Source organism: Nasonia vitripennis (genome assembly GCF_009193385.2).
Source record: "Nasonia vitripennis strain AsymCx chromosome 5 unlocalized genomic scaffold, Nvit_psr_1.1 chr5_random0004, whole genome shotgun sequence".
Classification (NCBI taxonomy): Eukaryota; Metazoa; Arthropoda; class Insecta; order Hymenoptera; family Pteromalidae; genus Nasonia; species Nasonia vitripennis.
This window is the reverse complement of record NW_022279655.1, coordinates 1,009,700-1,035,258: the sequence shown is the minus strand read 5'-3', so window position 1 is coordinate 1,035,258 and position 25,559 is coordinate 1,009,700.

Sequence of the window (25,559 nt, the reverse complement as noted above, 5' to 3'; positions counted from 1 at the left end):
CAAAATTCCCTTATACAAGTTTTTCATTATTTCACTCTATCGCAAAACTCTACACAATCGTTATATCTATTGCTACAACACCCTGTTGAAAATAAATACATATTTTTTGTACGTATTTTTAGTACGAACTAAAAACATGTAATTTACCTGGTAATATGTATTAGAAGTATGTGCTAATTTGGGACTGACTATTTTGAATATATTAAATATAAGTATAAGAATTTGATGTACCAAATACTTATATTTATATTTAATATACTCAAAATAGTCAGTCCCAAATTAGCACATACTTTTAATACGTACAAAAAATATGTATTTATTTTCAACAGGGCAATGTATAACAAGTAGGGTATAAGATAGTGCAGAGTATTACGATGGACTACAATAATCAAACTCGTGTGTAGAGAATTTTAGTGTAGTAAGATTTTTCCATAAGGGCTTAAAAGTAAAAATAACAACAGTCGTCAGAAGAAGACAGTTTCAGAATCAATTCGAGAAAATAAAAGTCAGGTTAAGTTCCCAAGGCAGTGCACTGAAGTTTATAGTACAAAATACTAAATATGATTCAAATAATAATAATATCAAAATATTATAATTGTATCATCAGGTAATGTTTTTTTGAAAAAACAAACTTCAAGAAAATTAAAGTCAGGTTAAGTTCCTACAACGCAATAAAGTTTATAGTATAAAATACTAAAAGTATTTCAATAATTTTTAGTATTTTATAATAATAATAATTTATCTTATAAATATACAAGATGTATAATTATACAAGTTGTATAATTTACACTTATTCTGACATGTCCCCCTAAGTGCCTGTGTATTTATCCCGAACATTATACGGACTGTCTATATAAGTGCCGATGGATTTCGGAAAATTCAGGAAAATTATGCTGACGTCAACATAAGTTCGAATTTGTCCGCATAAGTGCCGATAGACTTCAGCATTTGTCAACATTAGTGCCTCTGGGCATATATATATACACACACACACGCATATTAATATCTTTACAAAAAGATAAAACATCGTTCTCTTGTATAAGAGATATTTTCCCTTTATAATTTTACTGATTTTATACAACTGATTTTATATATCAATAGGTGTTTTACTAGTCGATGAAATGAAGCTGTCGAAAAGCGTTTCTTTTAATCGGCAAAATTTACAAATGGAGGGTTTCACTGATCTTGGCATATACACACCTGAACATCAGAAGGGACAAAAAGGTGACCACGCGCTTGTAATCATATTCCAACCCTTCAAAGGGAAATGGGTGCAAGCACTAGGTTGCTTTCTGAGTAAAGGTAGTGCGAACGGCACAGTTTTACATCATATAATGATGGAGGCCATCATCTTAGCTGAGAAAGCCGGCTTAAAAGTCGATGCAATTGCCAATGATGGTGCATCGTGGAACCGTACGATGTGGGATTTGTTTGGTGTTACGGAAGATTGCGTCAGTATAGAGCACATCGTTGATCCAGAACGCAGATTATGGTTTTTTTCGGACTTTCCACATCTAATAAAGTGTCTGCGCAATTTCTTTTCGAAGCAAGAAAAACATGCTAACGTTTGGGTAAATATATATGAGTGAGTAAATAAAGAATGTTGTTGAACCATCTGATTTACTTTCTTTTAGACACCCGATGGACATGTTTCCTTAAAACATTGGTACGCTCTCCTAGCTATTGAAAATCCCAAAGCATATAATTTAAAAGTAAATTATCACTTAAGGGAAGAGCATATTAATCCGCAATACTACCAAAAAATGAATGTTGCTCTAGCTTTTCAGGTAAAGCAAAACATTTTATAACATTTTAATTTGATGGGCAATTTAAAAAGAATTTATAATTATGCTACGCTATTTACAATTCAATTATAATAATAAGTTTTCACAACTATTTTATGTACCCGCACAGTTCTTTGGAGTTGCTGATAGTATGCAAATCTTTCAAGATAAACATCCGGATCTTACAGATTGTGAGGGATCTATTAAGTTTTGTAGAAGGATTAAGTCACTTATTACCGCCATGAATAGCAGAACGCCTTTAAATAGCTTAAAGCCAGGCAACGAAATGAGGCAGGTGATTATTATTATTTTTACGTCTTTTATGTCATTTCACTATCAACGCTGCAAGCAATGAATAGTTGAGTTGCAATTTAGTCATATATATAACTCGTTAGCTTTTAAGCGGTGTCATATCCGAGTTTCCGAAATATTTATTTATTAATAAATCCTTTTTCAAAATCATATAATATATCGAAGTACATTTCCAAAATAATAAATACGTAATATTTATATTACTATCAAATATATTATGCAATATTGATTGTAATCTACTAACCTATTAATTTATGTTTTTTCAGAGTATTGAATCCTTTTTGGTATATCTAAAAGAATGGGAAGTGCAAGCAAAATCTCGAAATTTTGAATTTATAACTGATTCAACATTTTATGGTTTGAAAGTGTCCTTGAAAGCGGCTTTAAAGCTTTGTACATTTCTTGTTGAAAAGTACGATTTCAAATACGTCATGACATCTAGGTTTAATCAGGATAACTTGGAGGTATATATAAATTTGCATCAGTTCATTTTTTTTATACTCTTCTGATTTCTACAAATACGAACATAGAAATAATTGCTTTTTTAACAGGCTCACTCATTCACTGTATGTGCCTATTAAATAACACGTTATTTCTTGTTTCGGGCACACCAATCAACTTTAATTCATAAACCATTTTTTAATTCTTGAACCTTACTTTTATTAAACTATGACATTTTTTTAGAGATTTTTTGGCTTGATGCGCAACTGCTGCGGATCGAACGATCATCCCAGTATATAGGCTATAGGCATACCAAAACATAGGCATACCAAAACACTCCCTCTCCTCTCAAACTGTTTTGGTACCCGATTAAGGAGTGAGATAGTTTCCCTCTCTCACGCATACTAAAACATTCCCTCTCCTCTCAGAGTGTTTTAATACCTGATGAAAGAGAGGGAATAGTTCTCTCCACTCTCCCTTATGTTTTGGAATGTCTATAGCGTTCTCTTACGTGTTCTAGTACCCGAGATGAAAAGAGTGGGATATGTTTCCCTTTCTCATGTGTTTTAGTAACCAATGAGAGAAAGAGTGGGATGGTTTCCCACCACTTTCAATTCCCTTCCCTATACAAGTCTAAATTTGTAGATTTTTCACCGCCTACAAAGAAAAGCTATTGGCTACTTTTTTTTAGTGGAAGGGGCAGCCTTTTTTTCAGAGATACACACGATCTGATAGGGCCTTTTTTCTCGCTCAGATGGATGTGAAATCGAAAAGGGCCTGCAGCGAGCTCGGAGATGTACACGATCTAATGGGCCTTATGAACACCCTAATGGCTTGGACCTTGTTTTTTATGTACACAAGCCATTACGACGTCTGGCATCTAGAAATTTTCTCAAAGGTATACGGGATGATAAAGAAAATGCGTTTGGCCGAACTGATAAGTAGATGGAGCGAAAAAAATTGTACACCTGCGCGCTTGAGTCTAAAAATGTGTACACAGGCCAATATAGGGTCTGACTTTCTCGCTCGGATGGATGTGAAATCGAAAAGGGCCTGCAGCGAGCTCGGAGATGTACACCATCTAATGGGCCTTATGAGCACCATAATGGCTTGGACCTTGTTTTTTATGTACAGTAGCCATTACGGCGTCTAGAAATTTTCTCAAAGGTATACGAGATGATAAAGCAAATGCGTTTGGCCGAACTGATAAGTATATGGAGCGTAAAAAAATTGTACACCTGCGTGCTTGAGTCTAAAAATGTGTACACAAGCCATTACGGAGATTCAATCACAAGCCTATAGGAAGGGTCTTAGAAATTTTCTCGGTCAAGAAAAGGTCGTGGATTAGTCGAAGAGTGTTTCTGCGCGTTTATGAAGATAAGCAGTGTACATTTTTTTTAGCGGGGGTGTGCACAAACTGTTGCGTTTTGAGAATTAGGGAGGAAAAATTTTCACCAATCAGAGGATTTTTCAAGAAGGTTGTGGAAAGAGGAACTCAACCAATCGGAGAACTTTTCCAGGAGAGTTTTAGAATTAGGGAGGAAAAATTTCACCAATCAGAGGATTTTTGTAGGAGAGTCATAGAAAGAGCAAGCTAAAATTTGGGTATAAATAGTCCCAGTGCTAACTGCAGTCAGTTCAGTCATCGATTTTTCAATTTCACAAGTTTGAAGAAAGATCAAGAAGGCAACGAAGAAGTCGAGTTCCAGAAGATGTAGTATTCGAGTCGCCTAGGAGCGCATACGTTGGCTGGTGTCCAACGCACCGACTCTATTGACTATGCTGGAGTACGTCTCCTGGTCGATGGAGGTAATGGAAAGGTGTAAGTATAATTTTTTTTGTATATTAATGCGCAAAAAATTGTTCATTTCTGCTTTTAATTTGATTTTTTTTCTGCGTTACAGTACCGCCACTGCCGTCTAATGCTGATTTGCAGAAGTTATACAGCAAATCGCAAGCTCTTCAGCGGAGAACGCTAAGGCGAGCTCACGGCATCCTGGCCGTTCGTCGACAGTTGACGATGTCAATCCTCGACGATTCCAGGCGGCTGGGGAGCATCGAAGATCCCCGGCGGCATCAGAACCTTCGCAGCCCCGACGATCCCCGACCGCAGCAGAGCCGTCGCAGTCCCGACGATCCCCGTCAGTACTGGGATCTCAGCCCCGAAGAAACCGGTCTCGATCGTACAGTTCTAGCAGTTCGAACAGTTATAAGCATACATGATCTTGGGCCGATTTCCAAGCGGAAATTAAATGGTAAATAATATTAATTTTTTCTTAAAATATTGATTTATCTATTAAAAAAAAAATAACAATATTAATTCTTTTTTACAAAAGACAAAGGCGGGAATGAGCAGAAGAAAAGGGCATCTGGTGAGATGTCTCCAAAAGCAGGAACATCGAGGATGGACCTGGGTAAGAAAAAATTATTTAAATATTAAATTAAGTTTATCTTTAAAAAATTCACGTTAAAAAATAAAAATGGATTTATTTGTTACAGAAGCTACGAGACCAGTTTGCGAAAGACGGGGCCGTTTACAACTGAAGCGGACAGACAGCACTGCTGATAAAAACGTAAAAAATAGCAGCACTCAACATGAGCAGCAGCAACAACAACAGCAACACCAAAAACAGCAGCAACAACAGCAGCAGCAACAACAGCAGCAACAACAGCGGCAGTAACAACAGCAGCAGCAACAACAGCAGCAGCAGCAACAACAGCGGCAGCAACAAGAGGAATTTTTTAAGAATATGTAAATGTTTTTTTAGTTCATTTTAAATAATTAAGAATTTTTAAGATTATTTTATTTATTAGATTTGTTTTTTAGTACACTGACCAGAACAAATAGTTTTGAATATCGCGCAGAAATATGGCGGCGAACAATGTACATGCGATCACATCATAACCTTTCAGCGTCAGCCTAGATGACCGTTATCTGACGTCATTTTTTCCGCACGATATTTAAAACTATTTGTTTCCGACACTGTACAAGCAAGTACATTTTTAAATAATCATAACATAAGAATTTTTTCATTTTTTTAAAGATTATTTTATTTAGTGCAAGCAAGTACATTTTAAATAATTATAATCTATCTCGTCATGACTAAAGTTTCCGGCGATATAATTCAATAGCCAAGCTCGTATCGAAAGGACGTTGTGGACAGCACACGCAGGTGATCGTCGTATGCAAAGATCGTGGTTGTAGCAAAAGTAATGTTCATTACTTTTTATATTCTCAAGTGATGGACATCCGAGATCTTCAACATTTGAGATTAAACTGAAAATAGTGGAAAATTATTTAGTAAATACGTAAGTATTTATACTTTCAAAGTATAAATTAATAAAACATTAAGATATATTATAAATACTTACGCATTTGGTAAATAATTTTTTAACCACTGTGCTTTCTGCTCCCCCTTGATAAATAGCTTTTGAACACCTTGCGTACAGATTTCTAAAACATGCTTAAGTCGATGGTAAGGAATATCACCAGAATTCCATTCGATTCCATGGTAACTTTTTTCTAGCCAGTGTATCATGCATTTTTCTTCCTCTGTTAGATCTTCCCAAGGCATTGGTGACTTAAGGAGATATACAATTGGGAAAGCAGTTTTTTTTCAAGTTAAGAAAACTGATTTCCTTAAAAATAAAAGTATCCACGGCAATTCTTTGAAACCCTTGAATGTCCACAATATAAACTTTTTCTTCTGGACATTGCAGCATGTTATTTTTGAACATTGTTTCGTATTCACACGTTGTAGTCATCTTGTAGAGTTAATTCAGTAAGAAGTAAGTATTTAAAATGAACAGATTGATTCTCACACGCTTAATATATAAGGAGAAACTCCGCCTTATGCTTTTTACAATTGGTCGCTCAAAAAAAGTACAGGCCTGATTGGTCTAAAAATAGAAAATTCATCACTTCCCAAGAAAATATCCCTTCTCCTCGTCATGACTTACTCCTCAACTTTTTAATGTCGAAGATGACCACTTCTCATTGGACCAAAGATAGAAAATTCATCCCTTCCCAACAAAATATCCCTTCTCCTTGTCAAACTTCCTATTCATTGGTAGTTTCTAAAATTTTCCTCCTTTTCTTTCGTGGTCTCATCTATATAAAGCAAGAAATTTTATTGTGAGGAGCAGACTTCGTCTACAACAGTACACGGAACTAGTTCTTTATACAATTCTGTTTTGTGAGTGTTAAGTGAAAAAGTAAATATAGCTTCATTTCAACTTTTTGAACGCCTTGTTGAAGTAGTGCGTGATACTTGAAATATACATGAAATGAGCAATAATGATATTCATTATTGGCTGGACATGTGCAATTCCACAATAAAGGAATTGAACGAAAAAATCGACAAAGCTAAGCTTGCAAGAGGAGAAAAGCAGAAATATCAATCTTGTATGACACATCTTTCATGTGTGCAAGTTCAACTCCAACAACGTCTTCAGCAAGGAGGCGGTCTACAATCGGAAGAAACTGAAGCTAGAGTTGAGTGGCGAGATGTAGAATCAGCGTTTTAAAATCGAATTAGAACAGGTGTAGTTGTAAACATAAAGCATGTAGACATTCTAAGTTTTTTTAACGATGCGCAAAAGCTCTTCAAGGTTAAAGTAGAAGATTGCTTGAAGGAATATAACGCTGTAAAAATAAATTCTGACTTTATCGCAGAATTTTCTATGCAAAACAATGGTGAGGAAACGACAGACATTAAATATTTTACAAGTGAAAGTGTTACAGCATTCATGTCAACGAATTTGGAAGAATGGTTCAAGGATTATATCAAAGAACCTATTCTCACCCAGCTTGAAGAATTCCAGGAGAAAGATTCTGGCTGGACCCTGACGAGTATTATCAGTTTGTGTATCAATATGAAAAAATATTCTCCAATCAAGGAGAGTTCCTTCATTCCACTTCCAAAGTTTATAGAAAAGAAAAAGGCATGTGTTAATATTCGTAATAATGATAATCATTGTTTCAAGTATGCTATACTTTCAGCATTGCATCCTAGTGAAACTAATCCCAATAGAGTTAATCAATATCGTTTGTATGAGAATGAGCTGAACTTTGGTGATATAGAATTTCCAGTGAAACTCAAAGATGTTCCGAAATTCGAAAAATTAAATGATATTTCAATAAATGTATACATATTAAAAAAGTACAATGGAAAGTTCGAAGTATCGCCATGCCATATTACTAAAGAAAAGAAAGAAAAACATGTTAATCTACTCCTCATTCAAGATTTTTACATAGATGAAAATGAAGAAAATAATCATGATGATGGCGGAAGCTTGCCTAAATACCACTACGTTTGGATTAAATATCCGTCTCGACTTTTAAGCATTCAATTAAGTAAATCTCATGTAAAATCATACCACTGCGAAAGGTGTTTACAAATATTTTACTGTGAAGAAAGGTTGGAAATGCACGAAAATGATTGCAAAAATTTAAATAAATGTCGAATTAATTTGCCCGACTTTAAGAATGTTATTCTTAAATTTGAAGATTACAATAAAAGTGAAAAAGTTCCTTTTGTTATTTATGCAGATTTTGAATGTTTGTTAAAGCCTACTGAAAATGAAAATGCTTTTCAGCTTCATGAAGCATATAGCATAGGCTATTATATAAAGTGCAGCTTCGATGACAGTTTATCTGTTTATAAATCATACAGACTTCAAGAAAATGAAGATGAAGAGACACCCGCAAAATGGTTTGTTCGAGAACTGAAAGGAATTAGTGAAAAGATTGATCTACTCTACAAAAATCCAAAACCAATGAGACTTACAGATCTAGAAGAATTATCTTTTCGGACGTCATCTGTTTGCCATATATGCCGAAAGCCTATCAAAAGTGAAGAACTCGCAGTACCAGACCATTGTCATCTAACAGGACGGTACGTTAGTTTTTAATGTATACAAATATTTAACTTAAATGCTATACAACATGTAAGACTTTTTTTCTATTTAGTTTCAAAGGTGCAGCTCACAATTCATGCAATTTAAATTACAAGGATTCGAGGTTTGTGCCGATTATCTTTCATAACCTCAATTATGACACACACTTCATTTTGACAGAGATTGCTACTTCTACAATAATGAATGGACGAGTATCTCTGATACCTCACAACAAAGAAAAATATATTTCATTTACGAAGTATATAGATGACTGTGACATCAGTTTTAGATTTATAGATTCATGGCGTTTTTTACCATCATCGTTGGAAAAGCTTGCATCATATTTGGAAACCGTGCCGATAGCAGTAAATGAGTTTAAAAATGATGGATTTACAGCTGAACAAATCAATCTTCTTAGACGAAAAGGTATATTTCCATATGATTTCGTAGATGGATTGGACAAGTTGATGACTACAAAACTGCCAGAGAAGAATGAATTTTACAATAAACTAACAGATTCTCATATTATTGACGAAGACTATCACCATGCTGTTACAGTATGGAATATTCAGATTTGTACTTGAAAACAGATGTTTTATTATTAGCCGACATCTTCGAAAGTTTTCGAGAGACATCTCTGAAAGCGTATAGTTTATGTCCTGCACACTTTTACACGACTCCAGGTCTCACATTTTCAGCAGCTCTAAAAATGACAAAAGTGGAATTGGAGCTTCTTACAGATATAGATATGCTGATGTTTATTGAAGCAGGCATTCGAGGAGGAATAAGTCAATGTTGCAATCGGTATGCTAAGGCGAACAATCCGTACATGGGAGCATCATACGATAAGAATCAGAAAACGAAGACACTCTTCTATTTTGATATTAATAATCTTTATGGATGGGCTATGGTGCAGTATTTACCAGTGGGAAAATTCAAATGGATCGAATATGAAACGAATTCAAATTTTTTCAATGCACCACCAGACTCTGATACAGGCTACTTTGCTGAAGTAGATTTAGAGTATCCTGAAGAAATACATGATGATCATCAAGATTTGCCTTTTTGTGCAGAGCATCGTACACCTACTGGTTCAAAGCAAAAGAAACTGTTGACTGCTTTGAACAATAAGAAAAGGTATGTCATTCATTATCTTGTGTTAAAACAGGTATTAGATAATGGACTTCGACTAAAAAAAGTGCATAGGATTCTGAGTTTTGAGCAGAAGCCTTGGCTCAAACCATATGTTGAATTTAATACAGAGAAGAGAAAGCAGGCCAAGAATGAGTTTGAAAAGCTTTTCTACAAGTTATTAATTAATGCAGTATATGGTAAGTGCATCGAGCGAGAACGATCTCGCGTTGATGTGCGATTAGTGAATAAATTTACAGGTCGATATGGAGCAGAAGCACGTATAGCTCAACAAAATTTTCATAGTTGTGCTATCTTTGATGAAAATTTGGTTGCTGTACAGCTAAAGAGAACAAGTATTACAATTAAAAAAACAATATACGTTGGTCTCATCATTCTCGATTTGTCTAAAACATTGTTATACGATTTTCATTATTCATATATGAAGCGTCGACTTGGGGACAAATGTAAACTCCTTTATACCGGCACAGATAGTCTAATATATGAAGCCGTTGACGTGGATATGTATAAAATAATGAAAGAAGACTTGCACAAATTTGATACTTCTGATTACAAAGAGAACAATCAATTTGGAATCCCGCGTGTCAATAAAAAAGTGCCTGGATTAATGAAAGATGAATGCTGTGGCAAGATTATGACGGAATTTATTGGTTTACGTAGCAAAATGTATAGTATTTTGATAGATGGATCTGAGACTGTGAAAAAAGCCAAAGGCATAAAATCGAGTGTTGTGAAGAAAACAATCACGTTCGAAGATTATCGAAAATGTCTTGAAGAACAAATTATTGTTAAACGTGAGCAGTGCATCTTTCGCTCTAAATTGCATGTAGTGCATACTGAAAAACAGAATAAAATAGCACTAAGTCCGCATGATGATAAAAGATACTTATTACCTCATAGCACAGACACTTTGCCTTGGGGTCATTACCGAATTATTGAGGAACAGATGGCGCCGGCTGTAATTCAAATGGAGGGGGATGAAAAAATGGCTGATACAAGAGAAGAAAGAGTGGGGGAGATGGAAGTGGAGAAGGGGTATGAAGCGACCAATACTGAAGAAGAAAGCGAGAGAGCAATGGAGAGGGGGAACGAAGTGACCAATGAAAACACTCTGAGAGGAGAGAGGGTGTTGTAGTATCTTGGAGAGAGAGAGAGGGGATCCCTCCTCTTCCATCGGGTACCAAAACACTCTGAGAGGAGAGGGGGTGTTTTAGTATGCCTATGTTTTGGTATGCCTATATCTACTCATCCCGACTCAACATTATTTATACAGATGTATAAACTTGTGTCGACATATTCCCTAATCAAAACACCCAAAGGTTCTAATGTTTCTGGTGCTGAGATCGTGGATGTATTGCTCAGCATAAAAGACATTAAAAATGTGGATGATCGTCGGGAGCAGTGGGATAATTAGTTTTTTTCTTACTACCAGAATGTTCTTTACAGCCAAACAAGAAAATAAAAATGACTGTATAGAGAAGGAAAGAACGAGAGAAAAAAGAAAGCTAAGCAAATTGGCATACCCTCCAGACAATACTACAGAGTTGCAATTGCAAAACACGAATGCAACAAAAAACTCTAAAAGAAAGCGTAATCTTTCAAAGACTCGCAAACCAAAAAAAAAGTAAAACCGCCGCGCAACAAGTGAATGTATAAGAGCTATATTTCTTTCATGTACATAAATCATGACGACAATATCTGTATGCATATATTAATATATAAGCCATAAATTACTTAAAGAATTATTAAGGTTCTTCATCATATATTGAGATGTATTATATCAAACCATCATATTATAAAGTAGCCTTAATGTAGAATGTTTTAATTATAATAAGTACACGATGTAATAGATGAAACAAATTTGATATATATTAATGAAGTTGAAAAAAAAAATATATATATACAGGGTGTTTCATTTTAATCCGACCACGACAAAAAACCATGGAAAAACTAATTTTAACGAAAAATGACCTTAACAAAAGTTGAAGGGGGTAAAGGGGGCCATCGAATGACACAAACACCTATGACCTTGAACTCGATTTTCAAGGTCATTTGAGGGTAATTGTGATTTTTTTAAATAGGAACCTCTATTTTAGACCTTGGAATCGGATAGAGCGGAAAAAATTACGTCGCAAAGGATATTTTAAGTTTGCTTTGGTGACCTTGAGAAAGTCAATTCAAGGTCAAATAAGAAGTATCAGCCTAAGATTGTTTTCCTTTCAATTTTTTCGTAGAATTATCATTTTGTTATTGTAATAAACATTAAGAGAATAATTGACTTAAAATTGATTATGCTTTGCAGACTTCAAAGCCATTTTGTAAGGGCAAAAGTGCAAAAATGCAATATCAAATGTTATGTGGAGTCCATATTTATATCCTAACTTTAGTGTTGCCCAGGAACAACGACGTGGACGTAATAGGATTGTGTTCCCTTTGGGGTGCTTGATTAGAGTGAGTCTCCTTGCCTCTCACTTTTATTATGTACAGATTTGAATGTAGGTGCCCAAAGACACCACCATTTTTTTGGATTCTATTCAGTTCTTGGGATGTTTTCGTAAGCGAATTTTTATCCTATCTTTAGGGTTGCTCAGGAACGACGTGGACACAATTGGCTACTAATTTTCCTCATCGAATTTTGCCTGAATTTATTGTTGAAATAAATAATTTATTTTGTAAAGATGATTTTTCATGTTGAATTTTCCCGCGACTCATTGTTGAAATAGACAATTTTTCTAATAAGAGATCTCTTTTCATATGAATTTATCCTCTACTCATTGTTACTTACACTTAGTATTCAATAGTTTACTAGTTATTGAATAGTTATTGATTAGCCAAACTAATCAAATATCATTTGTTTAACATTTTCTCTTTTTCATTCATTGACCTTTATTTTTTCTATTAAAATTTATTACTCATCGAAAGCTATCTAATTTGTTCAGTTTGGTAAAAACAAAATTTTTTATTGAACTTGTTATAAATTTTTAACAATGGCTGATTATCCAGCCGCTGAAAGGGTTGATATTTTATTGATTCTTGGTGAATCTAGACGTAATTATCGACAAGCTACAGCCTTGTATCGAATTCGATATCCCGATAGAAGACATCCAAGTCATACAACCATTCGTGAGATTTACCGTAGAGCTCAACAAGGGCAACTAGCACGGGTTAGAGAACGTCGTAATTACAACGAAGATGATCTTCGTGTAATGGTCGTTTTAGCAATGGTTCATTTGAATCCCCACGTTAGTACCCGTGAAATTCAAAGGCAAAGTGGTATACCTATGGCTACTGCTTGGAGAATACTGAGAAGTCAACGATATCATCCATATCATATTACTTTGACTCAGGATCTCACACCTGCTGATATGAGGTTAAGGCTACAGTTTTCCCAATGGGCACGACAAATGATTGCTAATGATCCTCACTTTTTTCAATACCTAATGTTTTCTGATGAAGCAAAATTCAAAAGCAATGGAGAGCTTAACCGACACAACTGTCATGATTGATCGAATGTTAATCCGCATTGGTACAGGCAGATAGATAACCAAAATCGTTGGAGTCTTGATGTTTGGTGTGGAATTGTTAACGGATACCTTGTAGGCCCATACTTTTTCGATGAAAATGTAAATGGCCATAATTTTTTACAGTTCCTGAGAGAACGTCTTCCAGTACTTCTTGAAGAAGTAGATTTATACACAAGAGCAAGAATGTGGATTCAATTAGATGGAGCTCCTAGACAATATCTTAATCAAAATTACCGTGATAGGTGGATTGGACGCACTGGACGTGGAGATTTGGGTGTTCGATGGCCACCGAGATCTCCAGATATGACATCACCCGATTTCTATTTGTGGGGGTATTTGAAAGATGTTGTTTATGAACATGAAACTACAACAAGGGAAGATATGATCCACAGAATTCAAACCGCTTGTGAAAACATCCCAAGAGCTGTATTACTCAGAACAGTAGAACATTTTCAGCAGCGAATTATATATATATATATTTATTTATTTATATCGGTTAAAAATAATGTAACAGTCAAATAAAAATCATTTACTCCAATTCAATTCGAAAAATAATGCATTCTATGTCTACTCATCTTAAGTGATTTATGCACTTCTAAATAGTTGATAATTTGCCTTCTTGATACCTATACATATCTAAATCTTTGATTTCAATAATAAAACATTAACAGTTATATAATAATTATTGTTTAAAGAAAAAAAAATGAGTTAAAAAAATTATTCTTTGTGCGGATTCGAACCCGGAAATCTTTAAAAATAATGAGAAGGAAAGAAAGTGTGTACCTAGAGGTTAGGAAAAAACTCGGAACAAGTAGATTCCAGGAAAATGTTAGAAAACGCAGCTAGCAATTCGTTAAATCTAAAACCACCGCAACCCTTATCATTTGAAGGAAACATAGCGGAGAATTGGCCAAAGTGGAATAAGAAATTCACGATTTACGTGGAAGCCACGGAGAGCACAAAGAAAGAAGATAAAGTAACAATCGCAATCTTATTACACACACTAGCAGCTTTTGAGGATTACTGCGTACCGAAGAAAAACGAAAGCGTATCCAGACACAAATCATTTTTACGGTCACAAGCCCTAGTGGAAAAAAATGTAATAAATTGTAATAAAACGTAAAAAAATGTAAGAAAATGTAAGAAACTGTACCTTTTTGTTGGATTTCGGACCTTTTTTCTCCTGCGTTTTTGTACACTTTCTTACATTTTCAGATTTGTTAACATTTTTTTTACATTTTATTCCATTTTATTACATTTAATTTAAACAATATTGTCAATATATTTTTTTAATTATTAATTTTATAATAAAATGTAACAATGCATAATAAATTGTAATGTGGCAGTTGAGGCGGCAGTCAGTAGGCGCGGGAGCATTGCTACATTGAGCTCGAGAGAGAGCTCATTCTTCGCAGACATGCCGAGACGACGACGACGAGTCATCAGACCCTGCGATTCTCCAAGAGGACGACCGCGAGAAGAGCAAGATTCGACGAGACGACGACCCTTCACGACATCTGATCGGGAGGCGTCAGTGGAGATCGAGAGGTCTCATTCACCGTTCCGAGCGGCTTCTTGGCTCGGTGCGCCAAGAGTAGAGTCACCGCCACCGACTGACTCATCGGCGTCCTCGTCGTCGTCGTCGTCATCCTCTTCATAGAGTCTCTATAATATTTGAAAAAATCAGTCCTTTTAAGGACTACAAATCTATCTTAACGCAAGACAGTGACTATTTTTTTAACCATCTGCGTGACCTTGAAAATGCTTGAAGAAGAATATGTTGGTAGTGCGAGGCCGTGGATACGAAATCCCACGAGACCTAAGAAACTTCCAACGAATTCTCTCAGACCTCCTTCTCGCCAAGTAAAAGAGAAGGAGTCGCAGCTACAGATATATGCTCACTGTCATAGACACGTTTTCGAAATTCGCTTGGGCCATTCCCGTGAGGAGAAAAACCGGCGAAGACGTAGCAGCTGATATGAAAAGCATACTGCTAGGAGGTCGAGTCTCTAAAAACTTGCTTACGGATCGTGGCAAAGAATTTTATAACTCCACCTTTCGGAATCTCATGGAGCAGTACGAGATTAATCTTTACTTAACGTATAGTAATCTCAAGGTTGCGATCTGCGAACGCTTCAATCGTACGTACTATCTCTCGAGTCAGACGCTCGAAGCCGGTGACTTATGAATTAAGAGACTTTCGCGATGAGCCTATCGCTGGCTGCTTTTACGAGCAAGAACTCTCGAAGACGGCCCATCCGGACGTCGATCTCATCGAGAGGGTCTTGAAGAGATGAGGTAAAGAGGTATTCGTAAAGTGGCTTGGATTTGACAACACTCACAATACGTGGATCGACAAATCTCAGTCAGTGTAAAAAATATTTTGTTCCTCATTATTTCTCTTTGTATTTGTCGTGAAAACGACACATAGTTCATTCACAATAAATACATATACATGTTTAAAGAAAAGAAAATTCAATTCAATTTATTTCAAACAATATTATTATTATTATTATTACAATGTTCAGGGAGAAGAGGAGAATGCAATGTTGCTACTGCCTGCGTTCTTTGTTAGGAATAGCTTGGAGCTGCTAGCTTCTTCCGCCGTTCTGTTGAAGAACTCCTCATCCTTGTCGAAAGCCAAGGCGAAGCGTTGGGGTAGAAACGCCTGCACAGCATCGTCAAGCTCCGCCACGGTTTTCCTTCCAAATCTCGTGTTGACCATCCTGAGCTTGGTGACCTTGTAGACTCGGCCTTCCTCGAGCTCGGCGATCTTCTTCGTCGGGAGAAACTCCTTAGTCTTGGCGACTTCGTTCAGCTTTTGTAGATCCATTTACTACTGCTGCTGCTGCTGTTGATCTTTCTTACTTGCTGGTATATGTAGCTTACTGCTGCTGCTAGTGCTGTGAAGCGAATGAATTCTCACCGACGACGGCTCGACTTATATTCACTCCATCGCTCCCCTCCACTCACGAGTCCCTCTCCAATCGCGCTCTCTTGCTGACGCCTTCTACCTCGTCAGAAGCCGTTCTCTTGCTGGCGCCCTCTACCTCGTCAGAAGCCGCTCTTTTGCGAGCGTTTTCGGGGATTTTGTAATGACCCCAAGGAAGCGTATCGGTGTTTTTGAGCAAATATCGCTTGTCGTCGTTGGGACTTAGAGCCACCTTGCTCTCTTTCTCCGACCTGAGAACGTGAAGTCGCGAGCGAATATTACACTGCTCTCTCGAGATCCTAGCGTTCTCGAGTAGGCAGTGTACGTAGTCCTCGTAGGTGAGCGTCTTCTTCACCACAGCACTCTTCACGCCTTTAGCCTTCTTGATGGACATCTGCTTGAATCCGAACGGCGTACATCTTGCTGCGCAAGCCGACGAATCCTGTCATGATCTTCCCGTTGCATTCGTCCTTCATGAGGCCGACGATCTTCTTATTGGCGCGCGGCATCTCGAACGGATTGTCTTACGGATAGTCCGACGTGTCGAACTCGTGGAGATCCTCCTTCATGATTTCGTAGACGTCGCGGCCACCGATCTCATACACCAAGCTATCCGTATCGGTATAGAGCAGCTTGCAGTTGTCACCGAATCGACTCCTCATGTAGTCGTAGTGGAATCTGTACACGAGTGACTTGGAGAGATCGAGAACGCTGAGACCCACGTAGATTGGCTTGGTGATGCTGATCTCGATGCGAGCCAGTTGAATCGCTACGAGATGCTCGTCGAAAACGGAGCAGCTGTGGAAATTCGGCTTAGCTATGAGAATCTCAGCACCGTAGCGACCTTTCCACTTATTCACGAGCTTTACATCGACGCGCTTCTGCTCGTTTTCCATCGTTTTGCCGTAGACCACATTGTTCATGAGTTTGAACAAATTCTTCTCGAACTCGTTCTCGGCTCTCTTGCGCATCTCGCTGTTGAGATCGATGTAGTCCTTGAGCCAGGTCTTCTGATTGAAACTCAGAGCTCTGTGAATTTTCTTCAAGCGGAGACCATGCTTCAGCGCCTGCTTGAGACTTCTCTAGTGAATGACGTAACGCTCTTTGTCGTAGAGCGTAGTCATCGGCTTCTCTTGCTTCGACTCTGGCGCTACCCTGTGCTTCGGACACAATGGCAAATCCTTGTGAGAGTCGTGGAGTTCCTCCGGGTATTCCAGATCCACCTCGAGGATGTAGCCGATGGGACTGTCGTCGGCCACGTCGTAGAAACTCGCGTTCGCGATGTCCTCGATCCACTTGAAGCCGGAGCAAGGCAGGGATTGCGTCATGGCCCACCCATAGAGGTTATTAACGTCAAAGTACATCAAGTACTTGGACTCCTTTGTCGGATCGTAGTTCTCGACCATATACTTATTGTTAGCCTCTGCGTAGCGATTACAGCACGGACTTACACCTCCGCGAATGCCTCGCTCGATAAAGAGTAGCATCTCGATATCGGTGAGCAGTTCGAGTTCTACGTCCGTAAACTTGAGCATCGCGTCCCACGAGAGACTGGGTGTCGTGTAGTAGTGAGCCGCATCCAGAGCGTAAGCCTTCATGCAGTTGTCTCGAAAATTCTCAAAGATCTCGGTGAGTAGTAGCACATCAGTCTTGAGATATAGATGCGAGTACTCGCCGAGCGTCCGAATGTCGAAAGCCTGCCATACCGCCTTTGCGTGCTCGTAGTCGTCGCTGAAAATGTCGCTGTCAGTCAGGCGGCCGTGAAATTCCGACTGAGCTGGCAGACAAGTCTCGTTGAGTTTTTCCAGCGTGGACACGTACTCGTAAGGAAACACTCCCTTACGTTTCAGCAGATCGATCTGTTGCGCGCTGTAAGCGCCATCCTTCTCGAACACCGCCTCGACAGTCTTCAGCTCTTGCAAATAGGATGCCAGCTTATCCAAGGATGAGGCCATGAAGCGAATAGAGTCGATGCATCTAAAGTTCACCTCGCTCTTTCCCATATATTTGCTGAAAGAGATGTAACGCTCTTTCGTCTGCGGCAACAGCACGATACGGCCCGGAAAGGCGTTGGAGATCTCTCTGATGAAGAGATGAGAGTCGTAGCCGCCCAAGTTGTGAAAAATAACTGGAATCGTCCGCGAGTCCTTGTAATTTATATTGCAGCCGGTGTGAGCCGGACCGCGATACTTTCCCGTGAAGTGGCAATGATCCTTCACTTTCTTGTCCTGCTCGCTGAAAGGTTGAGCGCAGACGTGACAATCTCTAGCCCAGGTGTATTCGTGTTTTTCTTCCGAGTTCATCTCATCCATGGGTACTGGATGCTCGTAGAGCTGCTCGAGTTCTTCTCCAAGATCGTGAAGACTCGTAGCGAACCATTTAGCTGCCTCCTGTTCACCAACGACCGTCTTCCTGTAGCTCTTGTACGTCGACTTGGATTCGTCGAAGCTGCACTTTACGTAGTAGCTGACACTGAACGCTTCGTGCTCCTGATAAGCGCGCTTGTCTTCCTCGACAGGTTTGAGCAGGCATTCAAAGTCAGCGTACACTACGAATGGTGAACGCTCCTTGTAGCGATAATTTTTAAATTTCAGCCTATTATTCGTCTCGTTCGGCAGTTTGACTTTGAAGAGACTTGACGTGCTTCTCTCTCTTCGAAGCCGTAATGTGACAGGGAGACACGTAAAACTGTCCTCCGCCATTCTTTTTCAGCATGTAAAGATTGTCCGAGATCTAGTTATGTCTCTCAAACTTTGAGATCTGCTTAGGCATGACTGGAAACTCGATACCTGTGAAATCGAGCTCGAATTTTTCTCAGCCGGATGCAAGGCTGAGAGTATGGCCCACTTGAAACACTGGTCGTCTGCGTCGTTTTGCACGTTAACACAGGCTTTCTTCCTCTCGATCTGTCTCGGGAGTTGGATGTAGGAGCTGCCTCGCAACGGATTAAACTTGTTAATATTCACCGTGAGATGTAGAATGGAACGAAGCGACCAGCCCGAACCCTCCTCTTGAAACTCCTCCATGTCTCTTTCGATGGATTGACTCACGTTGCTCGAGAACCACGTATCGAGATTCGTAGTCTGGAAGATCAACTGTGATTTTTTATTAAAATACTTGATCGCAGTCGTCTCCTCCTCGGTGGTGGTGATGACGTACTCGGCGGTGAGCTCGGTATTGACGTTGATCGACTTGTGTTCAGCCAAAGCGAGCTGGATCTGCTCTTTGAAGAGGCTAGCAGCGTCCTTCATGAAGCTCTTGATGTCGATGTGCTGCACGTTCGTGATGATGCCACTTCTGATGCGGCTTTGAAAAGCCGAATGCACATCATCCCAGGTGACTCGCGGCTGCTGCTCCAGGCCTCCTCCTCGCTTCAAACCACCTTCGAGAACTCTCCAAACGCTCTGGAGATGAACGTAAAAGTTCTGCAGCTGCCGAATTTTGCCAACGGAATTCGTTGGCTGCTCTAGCAGAGTGTTCAGCGAATCCATGGCTGCTCGTGCAATATCCATCCAACGCTGGATGTCCTCGGCGTTCGCGTCAAGACGAGAGCACGCTCTCAGATTGTCGATTGTGAAAATATAATACTCCGCGGAGATCATGTTGTCGCTTCGGAAATAACTTCAAGAATGAAAACTAGCGCTCGCTCGCGACGACTTAAATACACGCCGTCAGCCTGTGCACGCGCTGGGGAGGTGACAAGTATAAGCTTATTCTACGTTATTATTTTTTTTTGTCGTGAAAACGACAGTTCTTTTTATGATTTTATTTCAAAGAAAGTACATATTAGTAACACACATCTTCTCCAAAGACACCGTGATACGTCTGCATCCACGATTTCAATGCGTGAACATTTCGTCCAGCACATTGAGGATCGGAGGAGAGCAGAGGATGATTCTCGCAGTAGCCTGTCTTGGGGAAATGCTTGAGCGATGGACAACCCGAGACCTCCATATCGATGACTCGTACAGCAGTCGACGGCGACACTAACCTCTCCTCCAACCACCCCTTCTTCTCGAATTCCTTGACGTAGACGTTCCGGGCATTCTTGAGACTTTTCTCAAGAATCTTTACTACGTCGTCGTAGCCGAATGTTCCAGCGGACCAAGGGATTCCAATCAACTTCCTCTCGATCCAGCTGTTCTCACGACGTTGCTCGCTCCTCAAGCTAGTCCACTCGAACGGTGGCTCGAAGAGGTATACGTCGATCAGCGATGCATCACCCTCGAGACTGACTATAGCGAGCTCCTTGTGGATGAAGTGACTGCCGACCTTGAAGCTCTGCAGATCCAGAACGTAGTCGACATCGTTGTCCTCGTAGTAGTGGTAGAAGTTTCACAACTTCTCGGAGATGCTGCTCGCCACGGCTGTTGTCGGCGTGCAGAGATCGGGGACGCTCTGAGGTAGCGAGAACACGCTGTAGGTCCACATACTGCTTGTTTGAGAGCTATACGAATAATGACTAGCTATCGCTCGCGACATCCTTCTTATAGCGAGAAGGAGATGTGCAAGAAAGGTGCGCGCGCGCAAACAGTTATTCCGTACGTTTTTACTAATATTTTTGTCGTGAAAACGACAGATTTTTTTTCCAGATTTTATTATATCAAATACATTTATACATCAAATACATCTACATCCAATATTTTTCGAGCCACTCTGCGAGGACTTTTACATTTAACTTAGCGCAAACCGGGTTCGAGCAATTCCTATGATCCGGGCAGTCAACGAAGTGGCCTGAACATAATTCTCGGAGTGGTGGACAGCCATAGTCGGTCAGGTCCACAACGTTGACGTTCGGGCATAACAGCTTCATGATCCCTTTCATCTCCGCACCCTTGACGTATACCTTGGTGGCATATGCCACAAGATCGGTGAGCTCCTCTTCCATCCGCAAGAAGGGGACCCATCCATCGTTCCAGCCGATGCCGTGGAAGTTGTTTGTTAACCACTGGTTTGTCGGCAGATACTCTGCCGCAATGTGCTTCGTGCAGCATATCGGCGGACTCAGCAAAATACTTTGCGACTCGGCATTTTCATCGCTAAAGCGACTTGGTATTATGCCGATTTCTTTAGCGATAAATTCGCCTTTGAACGACTGAAAGCCTTGGAAGTCAATAATAAGCTCCATTTCTGCGGGTATCTACTCGATGTTCTTCTCTCTCCAGAAGTTGAGAATAGTTTGACTTTTTTCACACTGCCGCTCCGACTTTTATACATTAAATTGGTGGGGGTAATTATTCTATGATCCACAGACCATGAGAGGGAGGGGAGAGCGGCAGCACCGGCACCTTCCGCGACTCCTTCTCTTTTACTTGGCGAGAAGGAGGTCTGAGAGAATTCGTTGGAAGTTTCTTAGGTCTCGTGGGATTTCATATCCACGGCCTCGCACTACCAACATATTCTTCTTCAAGCATTTTCAAGGTCACGCAGATGGTTAAAAAAATAGTCACTGTCTTGCGTTAAGATAGATTTGTAGTCCTTAAAAGGACTGATTTTTTCAAATATTATAGAGACTCTATGAAGAGGATGACGACGAGGACGACGAGGACGCCGATGAGCCAGTCGGTGGCGGTGACTCTACTCTTGGCGTACCGAGACAAGAAGCCGCTCGGAACGGTGAATGAGACCTCTCGATCTCCACTGACGCCTCCCGATCAGATGTCGTGAAGAGTCGTCGTCTCGTCGAATCTTGCTCTTCTCGCGATCGTGCTCTTGGAGAATCGCAGGGTCTGATGACTCGTCGTCGTCGTCTCGGCATGTCTGCGAAGAATGAGCTCTCTCTCGAGCTCGCGCAGATACTTATACTTTAAGGTGGTGGTGGTTGTGGTGGGGGCATATAGTCGTATTCTACGTTGTGAGAATTTAGTGGCCCTGAAAAGGGCCGATTGTTTCATACTTGCTGCCGCTCCTTGCTGCGGCTTCGAGGTGTTCTGTGACGCTCTACCTCGATTGTCTTGTATTGAATTTCACGGACTGAAGGCGTCCAGTGAATCCCTTCGACTCGAGGAGCAGGTTTCGGCATTCGCCGTCGAGCCTTATGTACATTTTTCGGCGTCTCGGCGAATGGTTCTTTCGAAGCCGGTGTGTACGGACGCTCTCGACCCTTGACTCGTCTCATCTCCGGGTTCAAGTTCTGTGGAACAGTCATTGGACGCGGAAACTCGTTAGCTTGTGTCGATCGCAGAGCGACCTCCACAGGGTAACGATGCTCCCGCGCCTACTGACTGCCATCTCCACCGCGACTTGCTGCTGCTGCTGATGCTTCTGCCATGACGAACGATGAATGAGTGATAGCACTCGTCAAAGCGCGCTCTCTCTTATGCCTTCGCGCGGATCTGTGTCGAGCCAATAGCGCGCGCGCTGAGGAGTGGGGGTACGCGCGCTCTTTCGCGCGCCGCAGAGAGAACGTTCTCGCTGTGCTGAGGAGTGGGGGCACGCGCGCTCTTTCGCGTGCGGTAGAGAGAGAGAACGTTCTCGCTGTAAGAAATCTTTACTGCACGCGCATCTTTGCCGCTCTTTCAGCATAGCGCGGTAAAAATCGCGGTTATGGAAAAGAACTGTTTCATTCTCTCTCTCTCTCTCTCTCTCTCTCTCTCTCTCTCTCTCTCTCTCTCTCTCTCTCTCTCTCACACACACACAAGTATTTCATTACTACGTTTTATAAACTTCTAGTCCTTAAAAGGACTAATTGTAATATTTGTTCAGGCCTTGATCAGCGTCGCGCTTCCTCAGGATTTTTATTACCTGGTAGCCGCTCGGAGAGGGAGTGAGCTGGTAGCCGCAAAGAGTGGGGGTGAGCTGGGACCCGCATGAGCTGGTAGCCGCATGAACTGGTACCCGCATAGCTTACCTACTATTGTTACATTTGTCATTTCAAAGAAGAGACCCCCATGAAATCCTGGATCAATGGATTTGTAATAAATTGTGATAAAACGTAAAAAATGTAATAAAATGTAGCAAACTGTAATAAAACGTAAAAATGGTCCAAAATCCAACAAAAACGTACAAAATGGTACGATTTTTTACATTTTCTTATATTTTATTACACTTTATTACATTTTTTATTTCCACTAGGGAGGAGCTGGCGAATCGTTCGACGATTTTTTAACTGATCTGAAAAGTTTAAGTCTGGATTGTTCGTTTGGTACTCTTCGTGATAGCTTGATTAAAGACAGAATTATCAGTGGCATAACGAATGTAAGCTTGAAAGATCGACTATTGAGAGAAGAAAATTTAGATTTGGAGAAATGCATCAGATTATGCAGAATTGCAGAATTAGCCAGTCAACAAATACAAACACTAAAAAATCCAGAAAAAGTGGACGAAATATGAAGCACAAAAGAATTCAACAAAAGGCAAAACAAGAATTCCGCGAACCGGCATAAGGGCCAAACGTAACAGGCGCAACAAACACAGCACCACCAACGTTCAGAACATGTCGGACAACAACAACGTCAGCGTGATTCTCAACGGTCAACGAAGACAACGTGCAGCCGATATGGTCGCGAACACAAGCCGGGGAGCTGTCCTGCATATGGCAAGAAATGCAATATATGCGGTAAATTAAATCATTTCGCTCAAATGTGTAGAAACAAACGCAACGTAAACGCGGTAGCTAGAATTAACGAGGTCGAAGATGAAATGAGCACGTGGTTAGGTTATATAGGTGTAAATCAAAACATGTGTAGTATCGGCATATCAGAAATAGAAGAAGAGTGGTTTGAAAAAGTAATGATAGTAAAAAACGGGGGAAGAATTAAATATAATGTTGGATAGCGGGGTTGATGCGAATGTTATGGGAATACACGATTTTGCGAGAGTTGGTCCAATAGTACAGTTTGAGACTACTAGAATAAATTTAATTACGTATACAGGTGATAAGATACCAATATTAGGAAAGGTAATGTTAAGGTGCAAAGTAAAGAATAGTATACCAGACGTAGAATTTTATATTGCTGATAATAAAAATACAGTGCCAGTATTTGGGAGAGAAACCCTCAAAAGATTGAATTTAATTAATAGAGTTAACGCACTAAGAGTAGAAAGACCTGTAAATAGTAATATAATAAATGAGTACAAAGATATTTTCCAGGGCGTAGGAAAGATTTTGAATTACGAATACGACTTTCATATGAAACCGGATTATGTAGGCAAAATATGTGCGAGTCGGAAAATACCTTCTAAGTTGAAAGATGCGTTTAAGAAAGAACTAGTGGATATGGAAAAAAGCGGAATCATAGTTAAGGAAAGTGAGCCAACGGAGATCGTACATCCAATCCAATCATTCCTGTCATGAAAGAGGACGGTTCGATACGTATATGTTTGGATCCGCACTTGCTAAATTCTTGTTTGTTGAGACAACATAGGCAACTTCCAACTTTCGAGGAATTATTTGGAAGGTTTTTGAAAGAGCACGACAGTACGGTGTCAGATTTAACTTCAAAAAATGTGAAATAGCTAAAAAGAGTCTAAAATTTTTGGGTCATGTATTCACTGACGAAGGATTAAAAATGGATAATAGTAAAATCGAAGCAATTTCTAAAATGCAAAGTCTAAAAAATGTAGGAGAGGTCGAAAGACTCTTTGGCATGTTAACATATGTAGCAAAGTTTGTTCCGCACGACTCATCAATCACAGCGCCTTTAAGAGAAATAACGAAACAAAAATGTTGAATGCAAATGGACCTCAAACCAGTTTTGCAATATTATAACACAAACTCTGATTGTGTGCTCAGCGTTGACGCAAGCAGCACTGGGGTAGGTGCCGTATTACTGCAAAATAACTTACCTGTAGCCTATGCGTCAAAAACCTTCACACCAAGTCAAAAAAATTGAGCACAAATAGAAAAGGAAATGTATGCGATACTGTTCGGCTCTGAGAGGTTCCAACAATACATAGTAGGTAAAAGAACAATTGTAGAAAGCGATCATAAACCATTAATCCCAATATTTGATAAATTCTTATCAGAAATACCAGTGAGACTTCAAAAGATGCGTATGAGATTACAACCTTATGATTTAAAGGTGATTCATAAACCAGGAAAGTGCTATATATAGCTGATGCACTATCAAGAGCTCATTTAAAAGAGTCTAATCATGATAAAGACATAAATACGTATATTTTAAACATAACATTATCTGGTCACATGAGTAATCAAATGAGAGATAATTATGTATACAAAACAAAGTGTAATGAACAATTACAAACGGTATTAGGAAAACTTGGATTCCCTTGCTTGTTTAAAGTATGATATGGATAGTGTGTTGCGAAGGGTGTTTCAAAGATACGAAGCGCTGATAAAAAATGAATTCCTCAGCGTCTCCGTCTTGAAAGCCAGGATATCCAAGAAGATCACGTCACCTCTTACAAGCCTGAGCGCAACGTGGAAATCAAACAAGGCTAGTATGTAGGCAGACATTGATGTGTTGAAGATTTTTCATAAAGAAAGAGAATGATTTATAATTATTAGAATTAATTAAAGGACGGGAACGAAACTAAGTAGCCTGATGTAATACA